Raw genomic sequence first — 23170 nt, 5'->3', positions numbered from 1 at the left:
CCCTCCTGCCCAGCCCCATCGTGTCCTTGGAGCTGACACCACTCCCCCAAGGATCTGAGCCAAGGCAGCAGCAGGTAAAGGTCTGGGGAGGGGTTGTGCCCCACCAAAGGGCTCTGGTTTCTGCTCCAGGACATCCAAGGGAGGGAAGAGAAGCTCATGAGCTCTTGCTGCGCTGGGCAAGAGGGTGGATGAGGGTGGAGGAATGAGCCATGGCACAGGAGCTGTGGCAGCATGGGGACACAGGTGCCACAGCGAGTCCTCATCCAGCACAGGGAGGGAGCTCATCAAAGCCCAGGGAGGCAGCAGTGTGAGCAGGGTGTACCATTGTGCTACTGCATGTCCCTGAGAGCAACCTGTGCCTCAGAGCCTGGAGCACTCTGCAATAAAGGGCTGATGGTAAAGGTGAGGAGACAGGTCCTGTTTGGAAATCCCAGACTGTTCACTGTCTGCATGGTGGGCACAGCCTCCAGTGTGTCCCAGGGAGCCAAAATGGGGCCAAGGATGCAGGGTTATACAGCAGGTAAAATGGGTGGTCCTGAGGGTCAGGGTACAATAAGGATGGGGGAAATGGTGCAGAGGGGTGGGCAGGAACAGGGGGGACTAATGGGATCACAGGGGTGGGTACTGCAGCAAAAATAACCCAGTGCGGTCCAAGGGAAGGAAGAACGTTCTAGGAGGGTGAATATATGGTGAACCAGGCTGAACAGGGTGACATAAACTTAACAAACCAATGAAACAACAATGCCCAGGAAATATTAATGTGTGGCTGCAAAGTCCCACAGGAGGAAGGTTTTCCTCACCATGACCTCAAATGGGATCTTTCCCCATTTGCCTCGGTCCCTCCAGGGTTGAAGTAGAGCTACCTTGGGGATAAGCCCCCGGGCCTCCCCAGCAGTGCAGGACTTGGCCCCTCCCCAGATAATCCTCAATGGCTATGACTGACCAAGCTCTGTCTGTTGGGAAGCCTCAGTCCATATCCAGCTGTAGCTTGGTCTGAAACAGGCTGGAAAAACCGAGACTGGATCTTTTTCAGGTTTATCCTGAGCTGGAGAGACCTGGTGTGATTCCCTCAAAGGCTTTTAACCACCCTGCCATAAAAGCTGCTGGGTGGGGCGGGGATGACCCGGTGTCTGCAGAGCCCATTGTTTGCTCCTAAACCCGACCCCATCTCCCGTCACTGAGCTGGCACCCTCTGTGTCTGAGCTGGGGAAAAAAATGAAAAGAGTTGCTCAGACCTGATTTTTTTTTTGTAATTTTTTTTTTCTTTCTCTAGCTCGCTGGCCAAACTGCAATATCAAGGAAAAAATACTGCTCGGATCCAACAAAAACATTCATTTAATTTTAGATTGCCATTTGCAAGAGAAATTCAAAATAGTTTGTTTTGAAATACATTAGGAAAAAAAAAAAGCCATTGTTTTTCAGCTCGAACTCTCAGCTAGCTCTTACTCCCCAAAACTTGCATTGCAGGGCCAGGGAGAGTGAGGGGAATGTTAAAGGGAGAAAAAAGGGTGAGGAGAGAGTTTTGGAGCCCAGGAGTAGAGGGAGGGGGAAGGATGGTGGTGCTGGCAATGCCATCCTGGAGTGGGATTCCCCAGGAACATCAGTGCCTCTCCTGAGGCTCTGGAGGGTGTTCTTGGTGTGGGTTTGTGCTCTGTTACCTGCTGTTGCTGAAACAGCAGGAAGGAAAAATGCCAAGGCCTACAAAATGAACTTGTTTTTTGATAATCCCAGAACAGCAGGAGGTTTCTCCACAGACAAAGGGCTTTGCATTATTTTCAGGATGCTGAAAGCTCTGCAGGTTGGCTGGGTCAGCTGCCAGGAATGATCTGCATCATTCAGATCCACGTGAAAGCTGGTTGATATCAGACATCCACAGCTCCTGGTCCTTGCCTTAAGCCCCATAACAAACAAAATGCTGTGTAGCAAACCCTTGCTCTTTTTTTGGACAAGCACATCTCCAACTTGTCCATACCCATCTCTGTGATTTTTGAACCTGCTTACGTTCACCACATTCACACATTTCTGTGGTGGGTTTTCATCCCCAACTCCCTTAATTTATTTACTGGTTTTAACCACTTGATCCATCACGTTGTGCTGTTCCCTGCTCTGCCATTTCCTCATTGCTGCACACAGGTGGGACAGTGACTTTGATGTTCCCACAGGCCGGTGCCTCAGGATTGTTGTTTGAGCCGTGACAACATTTAAAGATGCTCAGAGAGAGCAGCCACCTTTGTCCAGAGTGCTGGGGGATCCAGGGAGAAGCTGGCATGTCCTCCCCACTCCACATCCCTGAATTGCTCTATGGCTGGTGTGCGATGGGTGGTAGAGGAAAAAGCAGAATAGGGCAGTGCTGCTCCCAAACCAACACTGTGACTGAGGCAGCATTGCCCAGGTCTGCACTGTGTAGTTAATACCTGAAACAATGAACTCCTCTCCCTCTCCTCTCCCTCTCCTCTCCCTCTCCTCTCCCTCTCCTCTCCCTCTCCTCTCCCTCTCCTCTCCCTCTCCCTCTCCTCTCCCTCTCCTCTCCCTCTCCTCTCCCTCTCCTCTCCCTCTCCTCTCTTCTCCCTCTCCTCCTCTCTCCCCTCCCCTCCCCCCCCCTTTTAAAAAGAAAATGTCCTTTTCTTCAGAGGGTTAGATTTCTAACATACCTTGTCCTCTCTTGTGGTAGTAAAGGCTGCAGTTTTCTGGAGTGTAACAGATTGTTTTAGCCTCTGTTGGATGAAAGCACCTTGATCCCTGGACAGACTGTTCTCAGCTGCCTTCAGGGCCTCACAGTTGGTTTCTGTGGCTCAGCAGATATGGACAGCTGTTGATGGCACTTGGCATCAATCCTGGCAAACTTTCCTCAGCCCTTCCCAGGGCCCGTGAGAAGTCCAATCCAAAGGCACAATTGTTTTATGTTGCTCCTGTGCTGACAGAAGAGATTGCTGTAGATGTAAAGGCAATGTGCCATTGCATGTTCTGATGGATGCTGATGATTGAGGGAGCCTTGTCATGGAAAACCCTTATGCTGTGCTGGGGTGGCCAGATCAGGGGGTGTGGTGGGTTTGGTTGGGTGTTCTGTACTTTCCAGGCTTGCTGGCATGTGTGGGCAGGGGTAGAGCTTTGCTCCAGGTAGGAAAAACATCCCAACATCTGTTAGAACACAGTTTGGAGAGGTAAGGAAATCCCACCTATGGAGAAAGATATATATAACAAATAACAAACCACAACACACAGACATTTGCAGAACACAATGAAAGGTCCTGTGGGTCCCTGTGGGGTGGTTTCTGGTTCCCCAAAACTCCTGGTTCCCCAGAACTCCCATCCTCTTCCTGTGGCCACCTGGGCTGAGCAGGGAGAAGTGGTGGCACATGGAACAGGGAGATGCTGCAGGGACATCTCAAAAACCAGTGCTGACAGGGAGGGGCGTGCTCTGTGTGAGGCCAGCCTGTACCTCTTAGACACCTTCTTAGAGGGGTTTGCTGCACAAGGTGTGTCCCAAATCCAAGGAAAAGTCTGTGCAAGAGGACAGGGCTTTGTATTGCAATGATTTGCAAGGGTTTAACCTGTGGGACAGATGTGTGAAGCCAGGGAGCTCACACAAAAAGCAGGCAGAGGTGACCTGCAGGGGACACCTGTCCCTTGGGGTGACACAGCCAGCCTGTTTAACACCACATCAGGGAGTTCTCCTTGCTGCCAGCTTCTGGAATCCTCTTCCTCAGGAGAAGCAGCTGTGCTCCTGCAGCCCTGGCTCCCTGTGGAATCACACAGACCCTGGTGTGGTGGGAGAGGCAGCACAGCACTGGTGACTCAGGCCGTTCCCACAGTGGCCTCGGTGACTGAATGGTGACAAGGACAGCCCCAGGCACCCTTTCAAGGCTTGTGTTCCAGAAGGGGGGGCTCACAGCTGCCTGGGAAGCTGCTTCCTGCTGTGTCACTGCTCAGGTGAGCCTCTCAGGGGGCTCAGAGGGATGCTGTCATCTCCAGAGCAGGGGCTGGCTTCCCTGGGGATGGCACCACAGCCTGGGAAAGCTTTTGTCCAGTGCTGGGACACTTGTGAGGACAGCTGACTGTGCTGGGCAGGAAGGGAACTTCTTGCCTGAGTTTCAACACTGATCACTGCACACTCTGAAGCACAATATCAGTCATTTCCATGACCTGAACTTCTCATTTCAGGTTCAGATCTGATGGCCACAGCATGTCACTGTCCCCTCCATTTCCCTCAGACACTGGGCTGCCTTCGTTGCTTCCTGGTCGAGCAGATGGAAGTTAAACTGGAGGGATGATTGCAAGTTGGAACTAGCAGCCAAAGGGTTTTTTTTCTTCCCTTTGTCCATGCCAGATGAGTATTATTTACAGGAAACACTTTGTACAGCTTCGAGATTTGTTTAGAGAAGGAGTGTAGGGGAGGAGACAGCTAAAGGCAGAATGGAAATTAAAAAGGTCACAGTAATGCTGAAGAAAATCCATAATTTCCTGGAGTGGGAGTATTGCTATTCTGGGGACTGAGGGAATGGTGGAGCTTGGGCTACAGCTCCTGGGGGAGAGTGTGCTGAGGGATGAACTGACTCCCTTTGGGACGAGCTTGGCCTCGTGGGGCTGAACCCGGAGCAGCTGCTGGGGACAGAGGGTCCCTGACATCCAGAGTCACGTCCCATGCTGGCCATGCCAGGGAATCTCTCGGGAACAGCAGCCCTGGGGACACGTTTGCTTTGGCCTGATGTGCTCCAGGGGAGTGGGGATTGCCTGCAGCTTTGTGTCATGGAGAGAATAAACAAAGGAAGCCGCGATGAGATGCCCGTGGCCGCTGTGGGGTGACTCAGTGCTGAGCTCTGAGCGCCTGGGCACGTACGGGGAGCAGCAGAGCTTGGAGCAGGACAAGTCAGGACAGAGGACTTGCTCAGGACAGCCCAGGGAGGTGGCAGGGGGTTGTTGCAGGGAGTTAGGGAGGCTGGAGGATCTGTTTTGCCTGCAGGAAAGGCTGCAGAAGAGTGAGTGTCACCACCCTGGCTGTCACCCACCCAGCCTGCCCAGGTCTGTGATGGGGGACTCAGCCACCAGCACCCTAGGAAGGCTTTGCTCTCTGCATTTTCAGCTTCCGTCATTTGTTGCCCTGCATTTTCTTGCTTTCAAGTGTTTGAATCTTTGCAGCCTGATTCTCACACTGCTTTAATGCAAACTATATGTATTTTTAGAATTTATCTATGTGTTTTGCATAGTTGTTCTCTGAGAGGAGAACGTGACTGATGGTCATAGTGACCAGTGGAGTCAGGAGGTTGTAACCTCCTTGGGCCAATCCTGGCCTTCTGTAAAAAGTGTATATAAGTGATGGAGTCAGAAAAATAAAGAAGCTTTCCATGCCTTCACCTGCTGCTGCCTGCTGTCCTCTGTGAGGGTCCAACCCACGTCACAACGTGTGACCCCTCTAAGTGAGGGGTGACAATCCTTCTCCCAAGACGACTTTCAATTCACTTTTAAATTTAAAAGCAAAATCTAGGTACATTTTATTCAGTAGGAATGAGGACAGAACATAATTCTTTGCCAGGGTGGAATTTAATTTGAAGCATTGAAGTTGATGATGTCCCCAGTCCAAGCCCAATTCTCCTCGTCCTCTTTGCTCTGGGGGAGGTTTTCAAGCTCACTGATTTTCAGTGTTCTGGTGATAGAAGTCACATGTGCTGCAGTGTCCTTATCTGAGGTCAGTTGTTAGAAACACTGTGAAACCCTCACATCCAGACCTTTATGGTGTGTTCTTGCAGCCCACTCTGCCACATGAAGGGCTTTTTCCCCTCTGGTGTCCTGCCCTCACGTGTTTCAGAGCATGTTTTGTAAAACTGGTTATAATGCTGAGAAATGTGAGCTTGAGTTGTTCCCAAACTGTCCCAGAACCGCCACACCACAGGCTTTCAAGTGCTTTTTTTTAATTTATTGTGGTTTTTTTTTATTTTAGCAGGTTAGCTCCGACTCTCAGAGCTGTTGAGTATATACTGAACAGCTCAGACACAACCTGAAGGGCTGCCATCACTGCAGCTAATTACCCTTTGACATTAATTTCCATTCAGCTCCATCTGCATCTGTGAGCGCTTTCCCAAATTGCTGCTCTGACAAGTGAGATGCCCCAGTTGTGGAGCCTCACATCTGAGAGCTCGTGCTGCTGTGGCTTCTTGGGGATGTCATGGCTTGGGTGGTCTCCTCATCCTGCCTGGCAGCTGGAGCAGGAGGCTGTGAGTTATTTGCCGTGGTGGGGTTTTGTCAGCTAAAGCTCCCAGCAGTGATGTGAAATGCTCTGACAGCTGATTCCTGCAGTTACTGTTGGGAGCAATGAGTTAATCCGGGGAAGGATGAGCTCAGCCCTTGAGAGCTTGATGCATCTGTGGAGGTTTGAGACCTTCCTCTGCTGTGCGTGGTTCTCCATGGACCAGCCACTCTCCAGGAAATCATCATCATGCATCAGTGTTTTAAAATACATCTCTTTTAAAATACATGTGGGGGGGAGGGGAGAGGGGAGGAGGGTGTCTGTGGCTGCATTTTGTGTGTTTGGCTTTGTTTTTAGAGATCATTGTGGGAAAAGCAAGAGCCTTGTGCTTGAGCCACGATGGAGAGGGAATAGTAAAACGATGTTTCATAACGTGTGTGGATTAATGTTCAGACCTTATTGAGCCTTTCATCTCCTTTGGGCCCTGAGTACAAGCTTGGGAATGGATATGAGGCAGGAAAGCCTCCCATGCTGATGTGGTGGGTGGTGATTATTGCAGGGTTTTGCATTAAACCCTTTTATAGACGGTGCCTCTTCCTTGGTGGATGATTTTTGGGCTGCTGTTGGCAGAGGTTGTAACACAGGAGAAAGATCTGGAAGATTGGTACAGGACATAGTCACAGAGCTCCTTCTGAGCCAGGAGCAAACCCTCACCTTAGTCCTGGGTGAAAACAAGCACTGTCTTCATTCCCAGCCCTGTGGCAGGATTTGTGTGTCCAGAGCCCCTCCAAGTGATGGCGGGCTGCTCCTGGGAGGCACCCAGGGCTGAGAACTGCTGCCCACAGCTCAGGGGCACACAGGAATGTGGGTCAGTGGGTGGGAAAGGACAGAGGACTTGTTCAGGACAGCCCAGGGAGGTGGCAGGGAGTTGTTGCAGGGAGTTAGGGAGGCTGGAGGATCTGTTTTGCCTGCAGGAAAGGCTGCAGAAGAGCGAGTGTCACCACCCTGGCTGTCATCCACCCAGCCTGCCCAGGTCTGTGATGGGTGACAGCCACCAGCACCCTAGGAAGGCTTTGCTCTCTGCATTTTCAGCTTCCATCATTCTCCCAAGACGACTTTCAATCCACTTTTAAATTTAAAAGCAAAACCTAGGTCCATTTTATTCAGTAAGAATGAGGACAGAACATAATTCTTTGCCAGGGTGGAATTTAATTTGAAGCATTGATGTTGATGATGTCCCCAGTCCAAGCCCAATTCTTCTTGTCTTTTTTGCTCTGGAGGACGTTTTCAAGCTCACTGATGGGGATCCCTGGCCTGCCCAGGTGTGTGCTGGCAGAGATGTCCCCAGGTATCCACGAGCTGTGGCTTTTCTCCTCCCTCCTCACCCCTTGCTCTGTGCTGGCTGGGGGATGCCCAAACAGGCCCTGCTTTGCTCAGGGCTGTTCATGTTCTCCTGCTCCTCATCTGCAGATGACCTTTGTTATAAATACATATTGTAAAGTTGGCTTTTCCCAAATATTAAGATGAACGCTATATGCATAATGTTAAAGTAACTTTGCTTTTATTTCTGTTATTAACAGAAACTTAGACATGGTGGTAGTAGTAGCTAGTATAGTTATGAGTAAACTGTCTATTTAAAGGTAACATCCAATAAACATGTCATGAAGACCCTGCTACTGATATGCCAACTATCAGGATCTGTTGTCTGAAGAAAGTATAGAGCAAAGCCCAAACTAAAAGTAAGAAAAGAACAGACCAAAACCACAGCCAAAAAACATGCATGCTCTAAAAAGGCAGACCCAAGGAGAGACCATGCAAAAAAAATTCCTACAATATGTAAACTAGCTTATAGAAAAGTATAAATATCCATAATAGTCTATAAATATGCAACAAACTAATGTAATTTAAAGAAAATATTTCAAGAATTTCTCCAAGATAGTAAGGGTGCTCTTGGCTGAACACTAAGCACCCACCCCTTTTAACCCCTTACTTTATTTCTGTCTCCTATTGTCTTTTTATTAAACTTCTTAAATTTTACTAAAAAAAAAACAAACCTCATTTTCCACACCTTGTTTGGATTTGCACACAAATAATAAAAAAAAACCCCACTCATTTTTCCACACCCTGTTTGGATTTGCAGGGGAGCACTGGGGCCTGCCAGGGTGGGTTTGTTTGCTCTCCTCCCCTGAGCAAACACCCGCCCGGGACGGGGCTGGCAGGTGGCAGGTGGCACCTTGTCCCCTCCCAGGGATCCACAGCACAGCCCTGGCTTGTGCACTGTTATAAATGTATATTATAAAATTGACTTTTCACAGGATGTGTGCTATATCATTAATAACCTTGTGGGAAGGATATAGGATATAAGTTTTTTATTTCTGCTATTAGTAAAGAAAATTAAGCATAGTGGTAGTAGTTGATATAAGTATGTTTAAACTGTCTGTTTGGTTGATATAACATCCAGTGAACATGTAAAGAAGACTCTGCTAGTGATACACCAACTATCAGCATCTCCCATCTGAAGAAAGTATAGACCAAAGCCCAAACTAAAGGAAATAATGAAGACACAGCCCAGAAACACACAGGCTCTAAAAAGGCAGACCCAAGGAGGGACCATGCAAAACAGTTGCTGGAATATGGAAACTAGTTTATGGAAAAATATGAATATTCAACAAACTGCAGTAGAAAGGGTATTTAACAAGTGTCTCTGATATAGCAGAGTGGGGACTTAGCTGAATACCAGGTCACCCGGCTGTACTTTGCTTTTTATCTCCTAATTGTCTTAATTCTTTATTAAATCTATCTCTTAAAATTTACTGAGAAAGTGAACCTCGTTTTTCACACACACACAGCCTGCAGGAGCCCCAGCCCAGCTCGGGGTGTCCCAGCAGGCTGGAGCAGAGCACAGCGAGGAGCTGGTGCAGTGCAAACAAACCCTTGGACCAAGCCTGCTCTGCCTGGCACCCACTGCAGCTCCCTGCTCAGAACAGACAAGGAAGGGGGTGACACCTGTGAAAACCAGAGTGTTCACATATCTGCTGCCACAACCAAAAGAGGGGATGGATTGTGTTCTGAATGTTGATTTGTGTTGTTTTACCCTCCACAGCCAGGGATGGTCCAGCCCTCGCCCCTCAGTCGGTAGGCCCAGCAGTGTTGGGAAGGATGAGGCAGGAAAAGGTCACAAATATGACTGCCTGACAAGAAATATTAAAGATATAAAAACCTGTGAGTGAAATAGAAATGAAGGCCAGCTTTGAGATGTGATCATGGCAAGCAGGAAGATGGTGATGAGCTGGAGATGGGTTGAGGGATAGAAAACAAAAGGACCCAAGGATGTAGTCCCTTTCCACCCTGCCAAAGTATCAGGGAAAAGGTAGATAAGAGAGTAGCCTTTAGAGTTTAGAATACAGGATGATATGGTGATATAGCAGTTCTTATAGGCTGCATGCAAAGTCTGTAGGTTTTGTATCTCCTGCGGGTTGGTCACTGTAAATTAGAATATTCAACACAAAAGGAGATATAATGGATTGTAACAAGGTCCCCGTTCTCTTACGGCTCTTACCCCTCTTAGCTCTCTTACCTCCCTCACCTCATACCCTCTCTCTCTCTCTCTCCCTCTCTCTTTGGGGCTTCCCTTCAGCTGAGGCTGGTGACTGAAGGCAAAGCCCTTTTTACCCATGACCCTTGCAATAAAAACATTTGTTTCTAGAATATCTCAGGTCTGCAGAGTTCCTTCTCCCTGCTGTCCACAGATGCCCTACACAGCACCACTTTTTTTTATTATTATTTTGGGGTTAGGGTTATTAATGTCTGCTTGAGGCAGAGCCTCTCTGTCCCCACTGGGGAGGCAGGGCACAGCAGCAGGATTTGCAGAGGGAACAGTTCTGATGGAAATCATCCCCTGGTCTGGTTCAAGCAGAATCAAAGACATTTAACTATGAATCATCAAAAACCTCTCTGATCAGTACAAAAAAAAAAAAAAAAAAAGAAAATAATCACTGAAGTGTTTTTGAGTGGCTGAGTAACCTCCAGAGCAAGAAATAATACTTGTAACTGTGAAAAGAACTAAGTGAACAGGGATTATAAATTAGAGAACTTTATTCATAATAAAGTCATAAGAGGAAAAAGTAGAAGAATAATATTACTCTATCAAATATGTTGTGTGTGTCTGGATCCCTATGAAAAACATAAGAAAGCAATTGGAAAATACATACAGTGGGAGAGAGGAGCTGGAGGTCTTAGCACAGTGTCAGGCTTATGAGGTAGTTGGTGTTCAGAGACTTGAAGGAATAATTCACATATTATTCACATATAAATCCTAAATGATATTTGAATTTTCCAGGAGTACACCATTCTGACAGCCTCACTCTGTAGTCAGGTCCCTCCCACCTTTACAGGCACCTGCCTGGGGTACCTGTGACCCTCAGCTGTTCCTCCAGTGGATGCTGACGCTGCCTGGCAATTCAGCCCATGTGGGATGTGGGTCTTTTATAGGAACCTCCCACAGCCACTGACTTGGATCTGGTGTGTAAATTAGACCTTTGTGCTGGTCCTCGCCTGATCACTGTGTCCTTGCCTGATCACTGTGTCCCTGCCCACTGTGTCCTGTCCTAGTTTTTTACAGATTCACAGAATATGCACAGTTGGAAATAACCCAACAAGATCATCAATTCCAACTCCTGGCCCTGCACAGGACACCCCAAAAGTCCCACCGTGGGCCTGAGAGAATTGTCCAAAAGCTCCTTGAGCTCAGACAGGCTTGGTGCTGTGATCAGCTCCCTGAGGAGCCTGTCCCAGTGCTCAGCCACCCTCTGGGTGAAAAACTTCTCCTCATATCCAACCTAAACCTCCCCTGACTCAGCTCCAGCCGTTTTCTTGAGTCCTGTCCCTGGTCACCAGAGTGAAGAGATCACCTGCCCCTGTGATGCCTCTTGTGAGGATTTTGAACACCACAGTGAGGTCTCCCCTCAGTCTTTTTTGTTGTTGTTGTTGTGTTTGTTTGTTTGTTGTCCTTTTACACAGTATTTGGATTAATTTGAATTCTAATCATCTTTAACATTTCATCCTCACTTGGCATCGCCATCATCTTTAATAAGAGAGTTTTTAATAAACTCTCTTCCCATTTCTACTGGTCAGCGGATGGTGTATCCTTAGGTCAAAGCACAGCTGGGAGGTCAGACTTTGGATTAAAAGCTGCCTTGGCATAGCCCCTAAGAAGACTGGAGGCATCCAAGCCTTGTTGCCTACAGATTATGGGCAAAATAAGACTACAAACCAAGCAGAGAGCTCTGCTTTTCAAATCATGTCATCATAATCTCTGCAAGATTAAGCACTGTTTCAGCTGCAGGGTGATTTCGTTGTTTTTTTTTTTTTAATTTCACTATTTTGTGGAATAAAGTGATGGTGACAGATGCCCAGCAGCCCTGGAGGTCAGTGCTTTGTTTATATACAGGGAGATCAGGGAGTGAAGGGAGACAGTCGCCCCTGGAGAGGGACATGGATGTCACCTTCTCACAGAGCACGGCTCTGTGTGGCAGTGACCTTCTCTGTGCTTGTGTCACCTGGGCAGAGCCTGCAGAGGGGCTTTGGGCTCCTCCAGGGGAGCCACTCTGTGGATGAATGTGGACTGGGATGCCTCATTTGGTTTGTGTGGCCAGGCTGGAGCACCAGCAGATGCCCTGAGTTCTGCTCCTTGTCAGGTGGCTGCAGATGACCCAAGTGCTTCCTATTCTGGCAGCTCATCCAGACACTGATCTTAAAGCTGAGGGAGTTAATATCCTGTATTACTGAGATCTGGAAAAAAAACGAGGTGGAATTTAATTTTGCCTGAGTTGAGCCATCTCAAAGCATCTCTGAATCAGAGCTGGTCCCTGCAGCCTCTCTCCAGCAGATGATTCACCCCATCTTCCCCCTCCATCTGGGGCTGGAGGTGACTCAGTGCTGCAGAGCCCAGCTCCTGGTTGTGGCTTCCAGGTGCTGGTGGGGTGAGGAGTCAAACCCTCTGGAGATCTCAGGTCCTGATCCCATCTTTCCTTCAGGCACTGAAGCAGGTGGCTGCCAGCTTTCAGCCAGTGACAAGCCTGTGGTGACTGCTTGGTGTGGCAGCAGGCTCCAAAAGCAGTGGCAGCAGCATCCCCCTGCAGCTGGGGCTGCTGGCCCAGCCTCACAGCTGGTTGAGGAGCAGCTGGGTCATGCTAAGGACAGATACTGTCACAAATCTGATGGCTCAGACGTGGCAAACACATTTAATCTGTACCAGTGAATGTTCTTCCCTGGCTCTGACACTGCTCACGGAGAGGTGCTTCAGTGGAGGAAGAGGGGTGCCAACAGGAAGCTGGCTGAGACAACACAGAAACATTTTCTCCTCATGATCTCAGCCTCTGGAGATAAGGCTGGAATTTTGACACCCCCCAGAGCATCCTGCCTTGGCCCCATGTCAGTCCTGCAGCTCTGGACAGGGGAGGGAGGTTCCTCACTGGGTGATGTTCCTGCCAGGGGTGCAGAAATTGGAGGTGGGTTTGGGCTGGGGGGATGTGGCAGTGCCATGGATCCCCACTGGACAGGAGGTGTTGGAGTGCCCAGGCTGCAGGAGGTGCTGTTTGTGATGAACTCTGACTGTGGTGCAGGGGAATCAGAAGTGACCTGAGCCTCCAGACAGGGAAATACCTTTGAGGACTGGCTGGCAGCAGGCTGTGCATGCCCCGGGGCAGGTTCTCCCTGTGTGGTTCATTCCTTATGGCACAAGGAGCCTGCCCAGGAGCTCCACTCTTGGAATCCCCTCCTGGCACTGCACGGGGACTCTGCTGTGCCAGGGTCAGTGCACTGGGGTTTGGGTCACTCAGGAAGAGCAAAAACTGCCTTTTTTGTGACAGAGATTTGCATAGTGGAGACTGAACATCTGGATTGTTGGGCTGAGTGACCCGGGGGGGTTCTGGATGGGACCCAGGGCTCCATTACCCCGAGCGTTCCATGTTCCATGGACAATGCTGCCTTTCACCACACCCACAGAATAGGCTTTGTGCCTCCTTGTGTGAGCCCTCTTTCTCTCTGTGAAGGCTTCCTCAGAGGCTGCAGGCACTGCTCCATCACTTGGAATGGTTTTCACCTGTGCCAGGAGTGATTTCACCCTGCCCTTTGCCAGGGCTGGGCTGTTTGGTGGTGCCAGGTGCTTTGCTTTTCCCTGGCTGGCAGCTGGAGAAGCCCATTAGGAGAAGGAGTTTGCATTGGGACCACTTGGTACCTGGAGAGGGCTGTGTGTAACCATGGAGTAGCATCCAGAGGTGGTTTTTATATCTGGGCTTTATTTAAATGAACCCATTCCTAATTTTCCTGCTGCTCTGCTCTAGAGTTGGCTGTTGGAGAGCATGGCTGGGCACAAAGGGAGGTGTTAGGTCTAGAATTATTTTATCCATGGAATCAAAAAATATTCTGTGGTGGGACACACAAGGTACATGAAGCCCAACTCCTGGCCCTGCACAGGACAGCCCCAAAATCCCACCCTGTGCCTGAGGGCATTGTCCAAACACTGCTTGGACTCTGGCTGGGTTGAGGCTCCTTGGGGAGCCTGTTCAGTGCCCCACCACCCTCTGGATGGAAAACTTTTTCATAATATCCAGCCTAAGCCTCCCCTGGTGCAGCTTTTTGCTGTTTCCTTGAGTCCTCTCACTGGTCACCAGAGATAAAAGATCAGTTCCTGCCCCTTGTCCCTTACAAAGATTTAAAGGACAACCCAATAGGATATTGGCACTTACATATTGATTCTACCTATTTATTGATTTAAATGAACTTCCTGCTTCTGTGCTGGGTGTCCCTGCTGGATTCCAGGCCACAGCATGGGCCATGGGGACTTGTCACAACCTGAGCCCTTCATTAAATGCCTCTAAATGGTTTATAGAGAGAGTCTGGGGGGCAGAAAGGGAGCACACAAGAAATGTAATCTTGGAGTTTACTGTCCCCTCACAGACACAGCTCTCTCGTCCATCTCCAGGTCATACACCTACAGAAGAAACAACCATGGTCCCAAAACCAGCTCCACGAGTGAGGCTTGAGGGACATCTCGTAAGGTCCAGATGGAATTGTACTGAAGTTTGTAAAGGCACTTCTGCAAACTCCAGTGAAAGCTGATCTGCAGCATTAGGCACTCAAATATGTCCTAAGTTTGGCTGAAGTTCTCTTCCAACTTCCCCACTGCGGCCACTATTAAATATAATTGTAAGATACAAGGAAAAACACCAAAGAATGTTATTAGTTTATGAATCTGGGTTGCCTTGGCTACTTCTGAGGTAGAATTAATAGGAGAAAACCCTCAATTGTATGAGGCCAGGGCTTCACTGTAGTCTCAAATTGTAATTTCCCTTCTCTCCTGTTTAAGGACAGCGGACATTATCTCAGGAATCTATAGATAGTGTCTGAGTCATTCTTTAAAGTACAGCTAAAATGTAAAACCATTAAATAATATATCCCTGCAGCTCCTCTGACCAGGGGAAGTGTTTGACACCTCATTTTACAGGCAGGGAAGAGTTTGTGGAGGAGGAAAATTACGTGCAGAGAGTCATGTTGGAGTCCTGATGGTGGCTGAGCAGTTCTGACTCCTCTGCTGGCAGCTGCCTTTGCCCCATGGCTGAGCTGGTCCTCCCTGCCTGCCCACCTCAGCATCTGCTGAGAATCAAGATGTATCTGGGCTTGGGCTCAGAGATAAATGTGCATTTGTGATGTCCCAAGGGAGAAATTGCCATTCTGAGCTCAGGTTTGTGGTGTAGGGCTCTGCAGGGGGCTGGTTGCTGAACCACAGATTGGAGCTTGGGCTTTCTGACTTTCAGACAATTCTCTGCAGGATCAGGGTACCACAGGGGATCTGCTCAAGCAGTGCAGACTCATCCTTGTGTGGGCTCTGTGTGTGTGTGTGTGTTCAGGCTGGGGCTGCTCAGGTGGAAGGGCTCTGGTAGTGTTTGAAGCCTGAAGCATATTTAGAACATATTTCATATATATATATATATATATATAAATATATGTATATATATGTGTGTGGAGAGAAAAGTGACCACTATCTGCTTAGTCTTGATGCTCTTCAATGGGAAACAGAAAAAGCAGAAAACTCTCAGAGCTGTGTAGATGCAGGCCTGGAGATAGCAAGATACAGGAAAAAAGGACATGCAATAATAGAACTGTGTTTCTGTGCTGTGCAGAGGTAGCTTGTTCTTGATTGAGTGGCCAGACAGTTTGTGGATCTTGACCCTGAATGTTCATCTGAGTCTCTGGCTAGGAAGGGATTTAGTGACCATGGGCCCTTGGCTGCTCCTTTGCCTGGTTCTGGTTCCTCCACCCAGATGTCCCCTGGCTGCAGAGGAGCATCTCTCACAGGGCAGGAAGGAAGAGGACACTTTGTCCAGCTCTGGAGCAAGAGTGGGACTTGCACCTAAGGAAAATCCCTGGCTGAGCTTCTCCCTTTGCAGCATCTGCAGAGTCAGACGTTGCTCTCAAACCCAAAGGCTGTCCTGTTCCCCCTGCAGCTCTGGTGGGGAGGGGCTCCCTGGGGCTGGGTGTTCCAAAGTGTCTGCGTGATGCCTTGAGAGGGCTGACCTGGAACAGAGACTGGACAGAGCAAAGAGAATATAGCAGATAGTTATTAAAAGGCCTTTAAAGACTGTACATTGAGCAGGACAAGAGCCTGGCCAGGCCTACACACAAGGTGGACCCAAAATGGTCACAAAATGGACAAATGGTCACAAGGTCTCACACTTTGATAAGTTTTGGTCCATTTGCATATTGGGGTTAATTGTCTAATTACAGCTTCAGCTTATGAAATCCCAACCCTCTTGTCTTCTCTTTTCAGCCACCCCTGTTTGTGCTTTTGGGCCTGAAAACTTGTAACAGTTGTCCTGATGTGCAGCAGGAAAAGGATTTGTTTTGTGTCCCTGCTGTGTGCAGAGCTGAGTGACACTGACTGTGAGGCTCAGAACTGCACCCCTGGGCAGCACAGAATCTGAAATACATGACAGCTAAGACTTAAGGCTCTGCTCTGGGTGTCCTGTTCGCTCCAGGTCCTGGCAGCCCTCTGACAAGGACGCTGTGGGTCACCCCGTGGGTCACCCAGGCTCAGGAGAGCCCTTGACCTTTGCCCTTTGTCGTCTGCTGCCCTTTGGCTGCTGCTGCTGCTGCCTCTTTGTTCTGGGCTTTCCTCCTTTGTACGTCCCCACCCCTCTCTGGGAAAAATCAACATTTGCCTTGCAGGGCCTGGCAAACAGAAGGGGTCTGTATTCCATCCCGATGGCAGCCCCAGGCCTGCAGGGCTCCCATGATAAATCCAGTGCTGTTTGTTGCCAGGGGGACCCTCTGAAACACGACTTTGGGAGTTTTCTGTGTGTGTGTGTGAAATGAGCAAGGAAGCTGTGAGCAGTCACTGAACAAATGCTGAGGCTGAGGAAAACAATGCAATTGCAGCGAGGTTGTAAGAAGGTGGCAAGAGGTTGATTTAAAATCTAAGTAAGGATGACTTCTTAATTTTATTTTGTTCTTAATCTGAGGTACCACATTGGTACTTCATGTGGTAGAACTGCACAGAGTGCTGGAGCAGAGCAGAGGGGCAGATGCTGGGCTGGGAAGTTTGCACCAGGACTTGTCCTGTGTGGTCACAGCCAGGCCTGTGGGAGTAGGGAGCAGAGCTGCAGGGTGGCTCGGGGGTGTTTGATCCAGATGGAGATACCACACTGGAGTTTTAAAATTCCTTTCCCCTCCTTCCAATCTGCTCGTGGCTTTCTCCAGCCAACCCGTGGCCATTGCCAGATGAACCCAAGGAAGTGAGGTGCACTCATGGGGCTGGAAGCTGTAAGTGTTGGGGGTTTTGGAAGGTGAAGGATGAGTGGTGATTATTTGCTTTTCCTTTGTTTCCATAGTACTCTGGGTGCTGAGCCTTATCCCTTGTCCACTCAGGCTCCTGGGGACACTTGTGTTATTAATGTTAATTAACTAACACGTTTCTAGCTTGCTGGAGCTCTTGTGGCAGCTGGTTAGTGTAAGACTTTGATTATTAATGGAAGAGTTATTTCCTTCTTTGAGCAAGGCTGCAGCTTGCATGGGTTTAGATGCCTTCCTTCCTCTGCTGGGATGCTGCAGGTTCTCCAGGAACAAATGGGACCAGATCCAAGCTGCTCTTGCCATGACTTTACAGGCTCAAAATCCCCTCAGGCAGTGAAAATGCCACGAGGCACCTGTTCATTGAATTCCAGTTCTTGTGTCCTGCTCCTCTCTCTTGGATTTTGGCAGATAAGGACTGTGAGCAAGTGAGGAGTGTGGTGAAGACAGGGGAAATTTAGAGGGACTAGACTGCTCTGGAAATCTGGTTAGCATCAACAGTGAACCTGTGTCGCTGTAGGACACAAAAGAAAGATGAAAGACTTCAAATATTTCAGAAGGCAAAGAACATAGAAAAAAAGGCTTTTATTGTTTAATTCTTACTACTTTTTATAAGGTGTTCCCATACAGACTGAGCATGGCTGGTGAATAGGAATGACACCTCTCTAATCCCACTAGTTAAACCAGAGAAACAGCAAAACACCACCTGGAGAGAGATCGTTTTGAGAAAGGAGAGTTGTTTGCCAAGATTGTTTTGAGAAGAAGCTTTCTTGAAAAATTTCCCCTTAAGAAAAAGTTAGCAGCTGCCAGCAGGCTAATTTTTTTTTAGATTTAGAAATATGAGCCCTACAAACCTGGAGGGATTTTAGGCTTGACTGTGGTTACCAGGTCCATCCCCAACCAGCAGATCTTCACAAGAGACGTTTCCTATTCCCACATAAACCCTTTCCCCTTGCCTCCTGCTGCTAAGTAAAGGAATCCCCTAAGCCAGCAGAGCTGACAACACATACAAAAGGCCTGTTTTTGCAGTCCCTTCCAGTTTGTGTGGATGGTGGTGATGTGAAAATGCATCTGCACAAGCCTTTGCTGTGGTGACGTGGCACCATCACCACTGCCCAGCAGGATTGCTGGAACACTCCAGCCAGAAGGATCACAGATGATGACTAACACACTTTTTTTTTTCATAAGAAAAACTGCTTGTGCTAATTTTTTTTTTTTTTGTTGTTTTTTAGTGCTTTTATGATTGTCCAGCGTATCTCTGAATGAGTGTCAGCTGTGAGGAATTTGTGGTCAGTGAAGAACAGATGATCAGGAGGGGTGGTGAAATGATCTCGTTATTTCTGTGTAGTGAATAACTGAGGACTGAGCTTACTCACCTCAGAATAAGCTCATGGGGGAAAAGGGAGAGCCTCTGAATTGTTTGAAGGCCATTTTAGTTCTTGAACAACTTGCCAAAGCACTTGAGATCACTCCAGTGTTTTAGTCTTGAGATTGAATGTCTCCAAAAAGCCAAGGCTTAGTTCAAGCACAAGCTTGAATCCACACTGACCAGACAGAAGTGTGTTCTGTGGGTTTTGTGGGTCAGCCAAGGCAATTTTCTGGCCTTCAGCTTTATGGATGCAACAATTGATTTCCTGAGAATTACTGCAGTTTAATTTGAGTTAGCAATTTGAATCAAAGCCTAAATTTGAGCCAAGGTTAAAGCGCTGTGTCCCCTGTCACCCTCTACCACCATGTACGGGACTGGTCTTGCCTAACACAGCCCTTGGCTTGTGCAGACCACTGCTGGCCTTGGGGAAGCCTTTCTAATGTTTCAAACATTGAGGTTTGAGTCTTGCTGCCTCTTATCATCAGCACGAGCTTCTGGAACATTGTTTTAGTGTTAGAATGCTTTTGGCACCTGCTAAAGTAGAGTGTTGTGGTGGGAATAGATGCATCTTGCTGATGCCAGTTTTCCTGTGGTTTCCTTGAGGGTGTTTTGAGCTCCAGCCTTGGGCTGGGTTCTTTCTAAGTGTGAACTCATGGCTCCTTGTACTGGTGAGCAGTGTTGTGTGGCTCCAGCTCCCATGGGAAGGAAATTGGTGGTGGTTTAGGCTGCCTGTGCTCAACCTTTGACCTGGACACAGCTTGTTAGTGTATTTAGGCTGTGTTGGAGAAGATGTTGGGGCACTCCTGAGTGTGCAGTCAGTGCCCCTCGGCCACAGCATCACTCCACCCCTCCAGCACCATCCCTCCCTCCATCCCACCAGCATCCCTCCCTCCACCCCACCAGCATCTCTCCATCCTGGTGAAAGCTCACTTTGCTGCCAGAGATATTTGATCCAGAATGAAACCCTGCACTAGGGTTGAAGATTTTAAATTTTTTTTCTAGCTGTGCTCAGCTTCTTTGTAAAGAGTTTCTGTTACGCAGAATGTGGAAAAGTATCTTTTATTCTTCAGTGCATGTTTTTGATTAGTATTGGAAATGAACATGAATTTTTTCCCCCCTTTTTTTTTTTGTTAACTGTATTCCTTTTGAGGTTAATGTTGCAAGTGGATTTCAGGCTAATGGAAGGGAAGCTGTAATTGTGTGGTTCACTGGACTCAGAGCAATAGAGATTCTTCTTCCTTTGCTAATCTGCACACGGATGTCCCTCCCTTGCAGTCACTCCCCTGTGTCCCCAGCTGTCACAGAGGTGATGTCCTGTGTCAGCATTAGAGCTCTGCAGCTCAGCAGAGGCAGTGATTGTGCACTGTGGGTCAAACCATGTGTGGCCTTTCCTCCTGTTAACAGCTCCAGGCCTTGCTGCTGATGAGGTCTTCTCCAGCCACTCTTTATTATCCCTGGAGCTTTTGGAGCCTTTCTGGGTGAAATGCAGCTGTCAGTGAAGGTAATTCACCTGCCCCCTCTCTGGATGGATGTCACTCTGTGATGTGAGTACAGCAAGAGAGGTTTCACACCCTGAGTGGTGCCAAGAGTGTTGGGATGGACTTGCACAATGAACAAAGAGTGCAAAACCCTGTCCCAGCAGTTTGGCACCTGAGCAGGGCAGTGACACCCTTGCTGTCCTTAACATGCTCCTAGGTGACAGCAGGAGGGCCTGAGGGGGTGGCACAGGGCAGGATGGGGTGGAGGAGGTGGGGCTGGGTGTGTGCAGGGCCCAGGGGCTGTGGGTCCTGCCCTGGGGGGACTCAACCCTGCCAGCCTTTGCTTTGGAAGCTGCTGGTGGTGTGTGGGTGCTGTGAGCCCTCTGAAGGGTTCTGCTGAGGAGCCCCCAGCACCCCAGAGCTGGAACCATCCAGAGGAGGCTCTGTGGTTTGGCTGGGAGCTCCAGGCAGCCAGGAGTGTGGGTATGGCCAGAGCAGGAAACTGTTCCTGCACGGAGACACCTCCAGGGCTGTCTGGACACCCTGCTGAGCTGTGCTGGGTGAAGAAGGAGCTGCACTCTCTGATGCCAGAGCCTGCAGCCAGTACATGGAACAGGAGCAACGCTCACGCTGGCTGCTCAGATGAGCTGGTGCCTCTTTGCTGACTCCAGCACAGTGTGGGACAGCTCCTGCTGAGCTTGGCCCGTCCCTTTCCATCACCACCTTTGTTTGGCTTGGCTTCTGCTGTTTGTTTGTTTTGTTTTTGAGTTCCTGAGCTGCATCTCCCATTGTTTGTCCTCACCGCGTGGTTTCTGTTGATAATGGGAATTGCTCGTCCTTTTGGGATTTTACATCATGTGAGTGTAGCAGCATGGATGGCTCACTGTGAGGAGAAAATCCATCTCACCTGGGCTCTCTCTTCACTCTTACATGCATCCAGAAGGTTTGGAGTGTGCCATCCAAAAACTCTGCTGTGTTTTGGGGAATGTATGCGTTAACTTCGTTGGAGAGGAACATCTCTGGCAATTCCCTGGTTAGCTCTGGGTTCAGATTCGGCCAACTCAGCTAGAAAAGTCACACTGGCCATTTCTCCAGACAAGCTGGATTCCATCCCCCTGCTGCCCTGCCCTGCCCTGTCTGCATGCCCTGCAGCAGAGTGAGCACCCAGAAGATTCTCCCATTTCAGTACTGGGATGCTTTACCTCCACTGTTACATCAGCAGCTGCAAGAACCATGAAACAGTAGAAAACTTGGCCTAGTATTGTCTGGAGGGAGCAATTTAAATGTGAGCCTGGCACTGACACCATCGTGGGGGCAATTCTGGGCTTTGTCAGCTGTGAGGGAGACCCCGGAGAGGTGCAGAGGGTTTGGGTACTGCTGCCTTTCTGCTGGGCCACATGGCCCCAGCCCGTGGATCTGGAGGGAATTAGTCATTGATTATAAAATGTGAAAAAACACTGCTCAGTGAGTGAGCCAAGGTGAGGCTGAGCTGGGCTTTGTCCTGCTGAGGCACATCCGCCGCGTTGAATGACTTCTAACTCTTGGACTCTTCCGTTCTGAATTCCTTCTGATGGGAGCCAGGGGGAGAATTCCCAATTTCAGCTAAATAAAGCACTCTGCACTGTGGCTCTCAGTCCAGAGTGCTACAGTGCATTTCCAGCGTGGCTGGAGGGTGCTGAGAGGGAAGCTCACACAGACTCTGTGTCTGCGGTGGAAATGTTTGATTTTCATTTCCCAGCCCAAACCTGGGGCTCAAACTGCTGCTCCCAGGCTATAAATAGAGGTAACCCCAGCACACACTCAGCAGCTGATGCTCTCTGGTCCTGCCCCCTCCGCCAGCTCCCTGGCAGGGTATCCACAGCAGCATATTTTTAGCTGTTGCTTCCTCGTTATTTATTTTAGGTTTTTGCCAGATCTTCCCTCCTTGGCTTGCCAGACTGCCAGGTTTCCCTGCTGTTTATCTGCTTTCCAGGACTGTGTCTGGATCCTCCCCCTGTGGAGGGGCAGTGGGGCATCACAGATAGAAAACTTGGCTCAGACTCTGCAGCTCTCCCTCCTCTCTGTAGATTTTCTGTTTCTTAACATCTTCTATTAAGGTATTGGGCTGCCTGGTTGAAACATAAAAAATTATGTTTGCCCAAATGTTATTTGTTCTTCACAGGGCTCCATTGATAGTTAATTATCACCATGTTATCTATTTAGGAAAAGAGTATTTTTGATAATTAACTCCTCAATTTCTAAGATTTGAAGTGAAGTCAGCAAGTCTGTATCTGGCTATGGGCCCTGCTTTTGCAAGAATCATACCATTTCCTAGTTTGCTCCTCATTTCCCCTTTGTCTGAGAGGGGGTGAACAGCATTATTATGTATTATTAATGTTGTTTACAAGCAGTGAAGCAACAGCTGTCAGAAAAACCTCCTCCTAATGCTGCCTCCAACACAGAGCAAAACATCTCGGCTCGTCCACCGCTTTGCAAGAAGGGTGTGAATGGTAATTCCAGCTCCCCAGAGAAAACCTGGGAGACAGGGCACACACAAACAAACCCTCAGAAACGCTTGCACAAAAGCCACGGGCTCAGCCAGGCCATGGATGCTCCAAGTGCTGTGTGTGTTTTTCCACTGCAGTCGTTGCTGAAGGGAATAAAGCCTATTTCCTATGTGTGATCCTGTCCAAGCTTGTGAGCTCCTCGTTCAGCTTCCGTCCTGCCCCGCCGCAGCCTGTGTGGAGGCTTTGAACATGAAAGGCTGTGCTAACCAGCTCAGCATGGCTGCAGAGCTGCATTCCTTAGCCTGCCACCCATCAGGGACGGTTTTCTCTGGGTTTTGGAGCAGTTCTGAGAGCTGGATTTCAACACTGCACCTTGCCTGCACACGGGGAATTCTCTGCACAGAGCAGGGCTGGGATGTGACTGCTCCTGCAGCCTGGCTCAAGAAGAGCTGTTTAAAAATCTGCTCAGCAGAGGAAATATGGCTTTTCGTTCTTGCTAGCATCCAAAGGAGCAGGAGGCATTTAGAGAGGAGAAAAGAATTAAGAGAAAATATTCAGGGACTGGGTTTAATAGCAAAAATATGTTTAAAATTCAAAACGCTGGTTACAAGGCACAAGTTCCCAAAAGCTTCAGCCCTTGTTGTGCTGTGAGGGATGGAAAGTGAGGCTGGGTGATGGGTGTAGCACCAATGCAGGTAAAGCTCTGGAGCAGACAGGCTGGCTGTTCCTGTGTGTGGGTGGACAGTCCTGCCTCTATTTTTGGCTTTTTAGGGGCAGAGCCGAGGCAGGGGGATGGCTCTGGGTGGTG

The 23170-nt window shown here is 48.9% G+C and overlaps 1 protein-coding gene across 1 annotated transcript in view; it reads left to right on the top strand.

The window, feature by feature from the left end:
* The window catches only part of SEPTIN9 (septin 9), a 145222-nt gene that overhangs the window by 3595 nt on the left and 118457 nt on the right, over window positions 1-23170 (top strand). The window lies entirely within an intron of this gene.

This window comes from Zosterops lateralis (genome assembly GCF_965231275.1).
Source record: "Zosterops lateralis genome assembly, chromosome: 18".
NCBI lineage: Eukaryota > Metazoa > Chordata > Aves > Passeriformes > Zosteropidae > Zosterops > Zosterops lateralis.
This window is presented reverse-complemented; position numbering and strand designations above follow the sequence as displayed.